The following is a 9,244-nucleotide window of genomic DNA, read 5'->3' as shown; positions in this document are numbered from 1 at the left end:
AAGGAAGGAAGGAAGGAAGGAAGGAAGGAAGGAAGGAAGGAAGGAAGGAAGGAAGGAAGGAAGGAAGGAAGGAAGGAAGGAAGGAAGGAAGGAAGGAAGGAAGGAAGGAAGGAAGGAAGGAAGGAAGGAAGGAAGGAAGGAAGGAAGGAAGGAAGGAAGGAAGGAAGGAAGGAAGGAAGGAAGGAAGGAAGGAAGGAAGGAAGGAAGGAAGGAAGGAAGGAAGGAAGGAAGGAAGGAAGGAAGGAAGGAAGGAAGGAAGGAAGGAAGGAAGGAAGGAAGGAAGGAAGGAAGGAAGGAAGGAAGGAAGGAAGGAAGGAAGGAAGGAAGGAAGGAAGGAAGGAAGGAAGGAAGGAAGGAAGGAAGGAAGGAAGGAAGGAAGGAAGGAAGGAAGGAAGGAAGGAAGGAAGGAAGGAAGGAAGGAAGGAAGGAAGGAAGGAAGGAAGGAAGGAAGGAAGGAAGGAAGGAAGGAAGGAAGGAAGGAAGGAAGGAAGGAAGGAAGGAAGGAAGGAAGGAAGGAAGGAAGGAAGGAAGGAAGGAAGGAAGGAAGGAAGGAAGGAAGGAAGGAAGGAAGGAAGGAAGGAAGGAAGGAAGGAAGGAAGGAAGGAAGGAAGGAAGGAAGGAAGGAAGGAAGGAAGGAAGGAAGGAAGGAAGGAAGGAAGGAAGGAAGGAAGGAAGGAAGGAAGGAAGGAAGGAAGGAAGGAAGGAAGGAAGGAAGGAAGGAAGGAAGGAAGGAAGGAAGGAAGGAAGGAAGGAAGGAAGGAAGGAAGGAAGGAAGGAAGGAAGGAAGGAAGGAAGGAAGGAAGGAAGGAAGGAAGGAAGGAAGGAAGGAAGGAAGGAAGGAAGGAAGGAAGGAAGGAAGGAAGGAAGGAAGGAAGGAAGGAAGGAAGGAAGGAAGGAAGGAAGGAAGGAAGGAAGGAAGGAAGGAAGGAAGGAAGGAAGGAAGGAAGGAAGGAAGGAAGGAAGGAAGGAAGGAAGGAAGGAAGGAAGGAAGGAAGGAAGGAAGGAAGGAAGGAAGGAAGGAAGGAAGGAAGGAAGGAAGGAAGGAAGGAAGGAAGGAAGGAAGGAAGGAAGGAAGGAAGGAAGGAAGGAAGGAAGGAAGGAAGGAAGGAAGGAAGGAAGGAAGGAAGGAAGGAAGGAAGGAAGGAAGGAAGGAAGGAAGGAAGGAAGGAAGGAAGGAAGGAAGGAAGGAAGGAAGGAAGGAAGGAAGGAAGGAAGGAAGGAAGGAAGGAAGGAAGGAAGGAAGGAAGGAAGGAAGGAAGGAAGGAAGGAAGGAAGGAAGGAAGGAAGGAAGGAAGGAAGGAAGGAAGGAAGGAAGGAAGGAAGGAAGGAAGGAAGGAAGGAAGGAAGGAAGGAAGGAAGGAAGGAAGGAAGGAAGGAAGGAAGGAAGGAAGGAAGGAAGGAAGGAAGGAAGGAAGGAAGGAAGGAAGGAAGGAAGGAAGGAAGGAAGGAAGGAAGGAAGGAAGGAAGGAAGGAAGGAAGGAAGGAAGGAAGGAAGGCCAAGCGGTGAAATGAGGCCAAGCAGAGGCAAGAGTCAAGAAATGAGTCCATAGTTCTTGTCTCTGAGACTCTGGTACCTAAAGTTCTATGAGCTACTGTATCTTCATGAGCTCACCTCTGTACCTTCACCTTCAGTACCCTTACAACCTTCAGTACCCTTCACCTTCAGTACCCTTACAACCTATGAGAAGCCATATATCATTTTATGCTTAAGATCAGTTGACATGGGATCCCTGGGTGGCTCAGTGGTTTAGTGTCTGCCTTCAGCCCAGGCTGTGATCCTAGGGTCCCAGGATCCAGTCCCACATCAGGCTCCCTGCATGGAGCCTGCTTCTCCCTCTGCCTGCATCTCTGCCTCTCTCTCTGTGTCTCTCATGAATAAATAAATAAAATCTTAAAAAAAAAAAAAAAGATCAGTTGATTTGAATTTCAGCCACTTGCAACCAAAAATGAAGGAAGGAAGGAAGGAAGGAAGGAAGGAAGGAAGGAAGGAAGGAAGGAAGGAAGGAAGGAAGGAAGGAAGGAAGGAAGGAAGGAAGGAAGGAAGGAAGGAAGGAAGGAAGGAAGGAAGGAAGGAAGGAAGGAAGGAAGGAAGGAAGGAAGGAAGGAAGGAAGGAAGGAAGGAAGGAAGGAAGGAAGGAAGGAAGGAAGGAAGGAAGGAAGGAAGGAAGGAAGGAAGGAAGGAAGGAAGGAAGGAAGGAAGGAAGGAAGGAAGGAAGGAAGGAAGGAAGGAAGGAAGGAAGGAAGGAAGGAAGGAAGGAAGGAAGGAAGGAAGGAAGGAAGGAAGGAAGGAAGGAAGGAAGGAAGGAAGGAAGGAAGGAAGGAAGGAAGGAAGGAAGGAAGGAAGGAAGGAAGGAAGGAAGGAAGGAAGGAAGGAAGGAAGGAAGGAAGGAAGGAAGGAAGGAAGGAAGGAAGGAAGGAAGGAAGGAAGGAAGGAAGGAAGGAAGGAAGGCATACTGTTATCGTCCCCGCCGGGTTGGAAATACGAGAGTGCTGCTTGGCCATGAGGTAAGAGGGCAGCCTGTCTCTTAACCCCAGACAGGGCCAGCGACATCTTTCCCCTGCCCCCCCCCCCCCCCCCCCCCCCCCCCCCCCGCTTCCTGCCTCAGTACACATCACACACCCCCGCCCTACCTCAGTACTTAGTTCTGAAAATTTTTCAATTTTCTAACAGCAGGACTTTTCTGTTTCAAAGGAAATCTGAAATGCATCCCCCCCCCATTGAAAAATGATAAATATTCTTTATTCTCCTCAGCCTCTGATTTATTTCCAGACCATGATTGGTTATTTGGTTGATTCTTTTATTCATTCATTGGTTTTATAGTCTCAAGAGGATCCAGATTACCAGAGATAACTACTGAATATGGTTCTTTTTTTTTTAAGGAGCTAACTTTACGTTCTTGGAAAATTCCCTAAACAAACACAAATTCAAGACAGTGTTGAAATACGCACAAAAACGGTATATGAAGGTGTTATTTTTATTATGAATTTCAGCTAAAAGATACTTTAAAATAATTTTAATCCAATGTTTGCAGTACCCTTAATTTACTTCTGTAATCTTGTGGCAGGTAAAATTCTAACATTCTAAGACCCCAAGACTTTCATCCTCTGGTATGCCCACTATATGTAACCTCCTCCCCTTGAGTGGGAAGGACCTGCAGTTATGATAGAACAGCACTCTCATAATTAGGTTAAATGATATGGCAAAAGTGATGGGGTTTTGTAGCTGTAAACAAGGACTTTATTCAGTCAACTTTGAGCTAATCTAATGGTTACCTTGGGTGGGCCTTACCTAATCATGTGATCCCCTGAAACAGACACAAAGCAGTAGCGAGAACTACACTCCATTGGCCTTGAAGAAGTAAGCTGTGAGAGGGCCACATGGAGGTGGCCTCTAGGAACTAAGAGTGACCCCTAGCCAATAAACAGCAGGAGAATGTGGGTCAGTACCAAAATCTAGGGAAGCCTGGGTGGCTCAGGGTTTAGCACCTGCCTTCGGCCCAGGGTGTGATCCTGGAGTCCCAGGATCAATCCCACATCAGGCTCCCTGCATGGAGCCTGCTTCTTCCTCTGCCTATGTCTCTGCCCCTCTCTCTCTGTGTCTCTCATGAATAAATAAATACAATCTTAAAAAAAAAAAAAAAAGTACCGAAATCTAAAAAGACTGAATTTCGGCAAAACAATCAAGCAAACAAATGACGAAAACAACAACAAAATTGATCTTGAAAAGAACCATGAGCAAGACTCAATTGATCCACACCTGGATTCCTGAACCACAGAAACCAGGAGATAAAAGAATTGTTCTCAACCACCAAGTTGGCACTAATTTGTTACTCAGCAATAGAAAACCAATACAAACTGTATGAAAAAGAGTGTGTGCTAAATATTGGAGGACGCCTGCCTACCAGTTGGGGTATTCTAAGAGACTTCCCTGAAGTTGATATAGTATCCTCAGAAAAAAAAAGCCACTGGAGGAATAAAATGCTCGGCAAGTGTTAGTACTGTGAGAAGGAAGCCTAAATAATATATAGCAGTGTCTGGAGCCAAGGGACTCATCGATTGCTAGGACCCCAGTGGTGGTGTCAAAAGTAGCTTCTGTGAGCACATAGGTGGGGGGAAAAAGAAGGTAAAACATTAAAGAGGACTATAGGATTGTAAATAACATTTATCTTTTGATTCTGATTATTAAAATAATATATACTCATCGATGGAAATTTAGAAATGTACAGCAAAGACGTATAAAAGAAAATACACGTTTTTCACATAGCTGTAAGCACCACAGTTAGTGTCTTGCTTTCTTTAACCTTATCTGTCTGGGTTATGCTGAGTTCGTGTCCTCTGCATCATTTTTAAAGATAGCATACTATTCCATCTCATGCTGTGCACTGTGATTTATTTAATCACTCCTCTATTGTTGGAAGTTCAACCTGTCTTTAATTTTAAAGATACTTATTCCGAACTTGGGAAAAGCTTTCAAGCATCAAAATCTGTAGGAAATAGTGTTCATTTATAGAACTTCTTGCTCTGGCATTTGACGATAGTCGCCACTTTAAAACAGTCTAAAATCAATCTAGTAGGGGTTCCTGCTATGTAAAATCCTATCTTATCCTTAGAGTTTCCTCTGTCCTCGGGTATTCTTTCTGTTCAAACATGCTCTGGCTTGATCCAGATTACTTGTTCTCATTGCAATTTCCTCCCCTGGGAAATCTGTTCTTTCCTGCCCTCTCTCCCTCTGTCTCCTTTGTAAACATTAAGGTATGATATGAGATTTGTTCTAAGTAATGTTTACTTTCTCTTTTAGTAAAAAGCATCTTCCATTTCTGAGAAAGCCCTATTGTCGCTATCTCTGATAACTCATTCCTTGTGCACATGCAAAATAAGCCCTACAAGCCTCCAGGCGATGCTCCCATTCTCCCACTGTATAACTTTCATTTGTCATGTTTTTCTTGCACTCTCTTAAATTTACTTTGTAATCCCTCCTGCTTGCCTCTGTCTGTGCTGTCATATGTTTCCACTCAGCACGGAGAAGCCACAGGACCCCATGGATGGTGGCTTGGTCTGGAAGGCAGGCCTTGGGTTCTAACTCACCTTTGATGGGTGACTGGTACCTCAAATGGGAGAGGGGCTCTCTAAGGGAGATGCCCTGTGCCATGTCTTTGGGCGCTAATGTAGCACAGATTTTAGATTCAGTCAGACTCAAGGTGAGGTGTCTGAGGGTGAGGTCTGGGTAGCAATGAATTTAAGAGTTTGCAGGTGATGCTAATGAGCAGCCAGGTGAGAACCTTACACCAGCTCTTCTGTGGTGCTGGAGCCCAGAGGGAAGCGACAAGGGATGAGGACCTCCCACAACTAGTTGCTCTTGAGGTCCTCTGTCTGCTGTTTACCTCTTTTCTAGTTGAACTAACCTCAACATCCTCTGGCTTTCTTTTAGAGCATCCTTGGGAGTTCCTCAAAAGACTGTAAATGCTTCCTCACTGCCTTGCTCTGAGGACCCACTCCTGCTGACCCTCCTCACCCCTCCTCAGCTCTCATCACCAACATTTCACCCCCCTTCCTGTTAAAATTCCCTCAACCGACCTTCCTCTCTTGCATGGAGCAGTAGCCCGATGACTCCAGCCTAACGATACTTGTGTGATAGTCCAGGTGCGTGGGGAACTCAGGCCAAAATGTGGCAGCTCGGGCTCCTTCCCTGCATCCTCTACCTTCGCCCTGCCACCCTTGTCCCTCCCCTTTTCTCTGCGTGGGCAGACAGCAGGTAAATCAACAGGTCCTCCGCCTAAGCGGACATCCAACTGGGTTCTTCCAACAAGATTGTGGAACTACACAGAATTAGAGGCCCACTTCCGCTCTGGGCTGGGCAGGGGTCGGGTAGGAAGCACAAATAGCTCTCTTTGGGTGGTGGCGGCAAATAACCTCAGGTGATGAACACTGAGACCCTGATAACTTCTGTTCCCATTCTCCTCTCTCCCCCACAGTATTCTGTATATGTATCTGATTTGGGGTTGAGGATAAGACTGTTCCCATGGCTTTAGAAGAAACCCTGGGACAGAATATGGTACCATTTTTTACCAGCTCTCTTTAGAGTTCAAGTGTAGCTGAACATTACAGTCATTTGGGGCACTTTGAACAAAATATCTATGTCCTAAGTCCGAGCCCTAGGGGCCTTTTTTTTTTTTTTTTTTTTTTTTCCAATTGGTATGGGAGAAATCTGACTTCTGTGGGGTTTTTTTTTCTTTCTTAACTTTTTGGTCTTTTTTATTAGAAATGTTTTGAAATTATTTTAGAGACACACACCATTGTAAAAACTAATACAGACAGATCTTATGTGCTCTTTTCCTAGTTCTCACCAACGGTGACATCTTGCAAATCTATAGAACAATGTCACACTAGGATTTTGACAGTGATAATAGTCGAGACACAGAACATTTTCATCAGCACAAGTTGCAACCACTAATCTGTTCTCTGTGTATGTAATTTTGTCACTTTGAGAATGTTGTATAAACAGAATCATACAGTATATTACATTTGGGGTTAATTACTCGCAAGAATTTTCTGGAGATTCACCCAGGTTGTTGCATGTCTCAGTATCAAGAGCTTGCTTCCTTTCTATTGCTAAGTAGTATCCCATGGTACATACCTGTGTGTACCATTTGTTTAACCAGTCACCAGTCAAATTTCAATTTCAGTTGAAATTCTAGGTTATTTGTAGTTTTCTACTATTATGAATAAAATAACTATGAGCATTCATGGACAGGTGATTGCATGAACATAAGTTTTCATTTCTTTAGGATAAATGCCCAAGAGTACAATTAGTAGGTTGTACAGGAGTTGAATGTTTAGTTCTATAAGAATTTCATTGCTTCATGGTCCAAGATAGTTCTTTGTCAGAGATTATTGCCTGAATTCCAGATGACAGAAAGGAGGATGGGTCTTCGCCAGTTATGGAACTTCCCAGAAGTCATGCACAATGCTTGTACTGTGTCTTACAGCAAACAGTTATCTGACAATACTTAGCTGAAAAAGAGTCTGGGAAAAGTTATCTCATCTGAGTGTGTTGCCACTCTAAATAAAACTGCAGTAACAAACAATCAAAATCTTAAAGCCTTAAAATAACAAAGGCTTATTTTCCTCTTACATTACATAATCATCCTGGATTGTTAGGGCTCTGATCCATGGTGTCTTCACTCTGAAACCCAAAACCACTATCAGAAATATTGTCAGTAAAAAAAAATAAATAAATAAAAATAAAAAAAAAAAAAGAAATATTGTCAGTGATCACAGGAGAAAGAGAGAGAGAATGAATCTCACTCTGGTTCTTAAAGTTTACATTTTATTGGCCAAAGCAAATCACATAGTGAATCTACCTACAGAGAGACAGAAAAGTGTAGTTTTACCATTTATCAAAAGGAGAGGGACGCCTGGGTGGCTCAGTGGATTAAGCGTCCAACTCTTGATTTCAACTCAGGTCATGACCTCAGGATTGTAAAATCGAGCCCCGAGTCCGGCTCTGCACTGGAATAGGCATGGAGCCTGCTTAAGATTCTCTCTCTCCCTGTCCTTTGCTCCTTCCCAACCCCCCCTCTTAAAAAGCCACCACTACAACAAAAACAAAAGGAGGAGAAATGGAAATGTTTTATAATTATGAATAATAACACCACACTTAAGGAGGAAGGGGAGCATAGATGTTGGGAGAAGACATAGTATCTGCCACAATTTCAATCTTGTATGTGTTTATAATCTGTTTTTGTAAGCCTTTTATTTGTAACCTAATTTTACTTTTTCTCTTGTATATTGATGATTCTAGAGTTTTAATTATCATTACCTAAATATGCTATGCTACTTCATTACTTAGTGTGTATATAAATGGAGGCTATTTGCCATGGAATGTCCTTCATTTTTTAACCCCAGTGTTCTCAAAATTCCACTTAGATTTCCTGAAGCTCCATTCCCTATGCCATAGCACCTTACATATACTTACCTATTAGGATTAGGTACAGCTATAACAGTTCCATAGTCCCAACCTGATAATCTCTGTTCCACAAAATCCTTGGGGATCCAGGGTCCTTCTACTTTGCACTATGTCACTCTTTGCATGCCACCTATGTCAGTTTGGCTGCTTGAATTCCAATTATCATGTCTTTACTCCAGCCAATAGAAAGGATGGGAGGTCAAAGAATGAGGCACACAACCCCCTTCCAAATCTTTCTCATTAGTTGCAAGATGCTACTTCCACTTATATCCCGTTAACCAGAACTTAGTCACAGAGCTATACCATGCTGCAAGGGAGTATGGAAAAATGTAGACTTTTTCTGGTCACGCATGTGTTTGAGTCAAAACTGAGGTTCTATTACTAGGGAAGAAAAGATGATACTGAGAGAGATTGAGGGATAAATGGGAGCCTGTACCTCAAAGATGATCACCCCAGTCCATTTTTTCATTCTTCATTTCTGTCTTCATTCAATAAATACTTAACTATTGAGTTCCTACTGTATAGCAGTAAGCAAAATGGGCATGGTTTCCACACTTCTGAAGCTTTCAAATATCAAACAAATAGCCACCCAGATCAACCTATGATTACAAATTTTGATTAGTGCAATAAAGGAAAATTTTGCTGAGAGAGATTAATGGGGATAGAGGCTAATTTAGATGGAAAGAGGGATCAGGGGAAGGCTTTTGAGGACTATGGATAAGTATAGCCAGGAGAATCAGGAGGCAGGGCATTAAGGACCATGCCAGGAAAAAGGGGAAAATTCTGCAAAAGGCCCTAAAGAAGTAAGGGAACTTGTGTCTTTGAAAACCAGAAAGAAGGCCCGTGTGCTTAGAACCCAGTGACAGACGAAAGAGGTGTTAGATGCAGCCAGGAGACCGACCCCAGGACTTTGCAGGTCATACTAAGGATTCTGTTCCAAATGCATTAGGAAGGTGTTGGAAGATTTTAGGAAGAAGAGTGACATGATTATCAGATACTAAGCAAGTAAGGAAGTTAGGAGATAGTGTTTTTTTATTTTTCATGTGTAACATTTTCCCATATATTATACTGCTATTTTTATCATTCTTTGTATAATCACTTTTGAAGACATTTTTTCTTCTCCTATCCAGATTCATGCAGTAGTATTTGCATTCTTCTGAATTGGCCTTGTTAAAATTCATCATTGGCTTATTTTTATTCTTTGTTAGGTCACTGTTTTTCATTTGCCTATGATGCAGAAAATGATACAGAAAAACAGAGTGATTCATTCAAGAAAAA

Source organism: Vulpes lagopus, chromosome 11 (assembly GCF_018345385.1).
Source record: "Vulpes lagopus strain Blue_001 chromosome 11, ASM1834538v1, whole genome shotgun sequence".
NCBI lineage: Eukaryota > Metazoa > Chordata > Mammalia > Carnivora > Canidae > Vulpes > Vulpes lagopus.
This window is presented reverse-complemented; position numbering follows the sequence as displayed.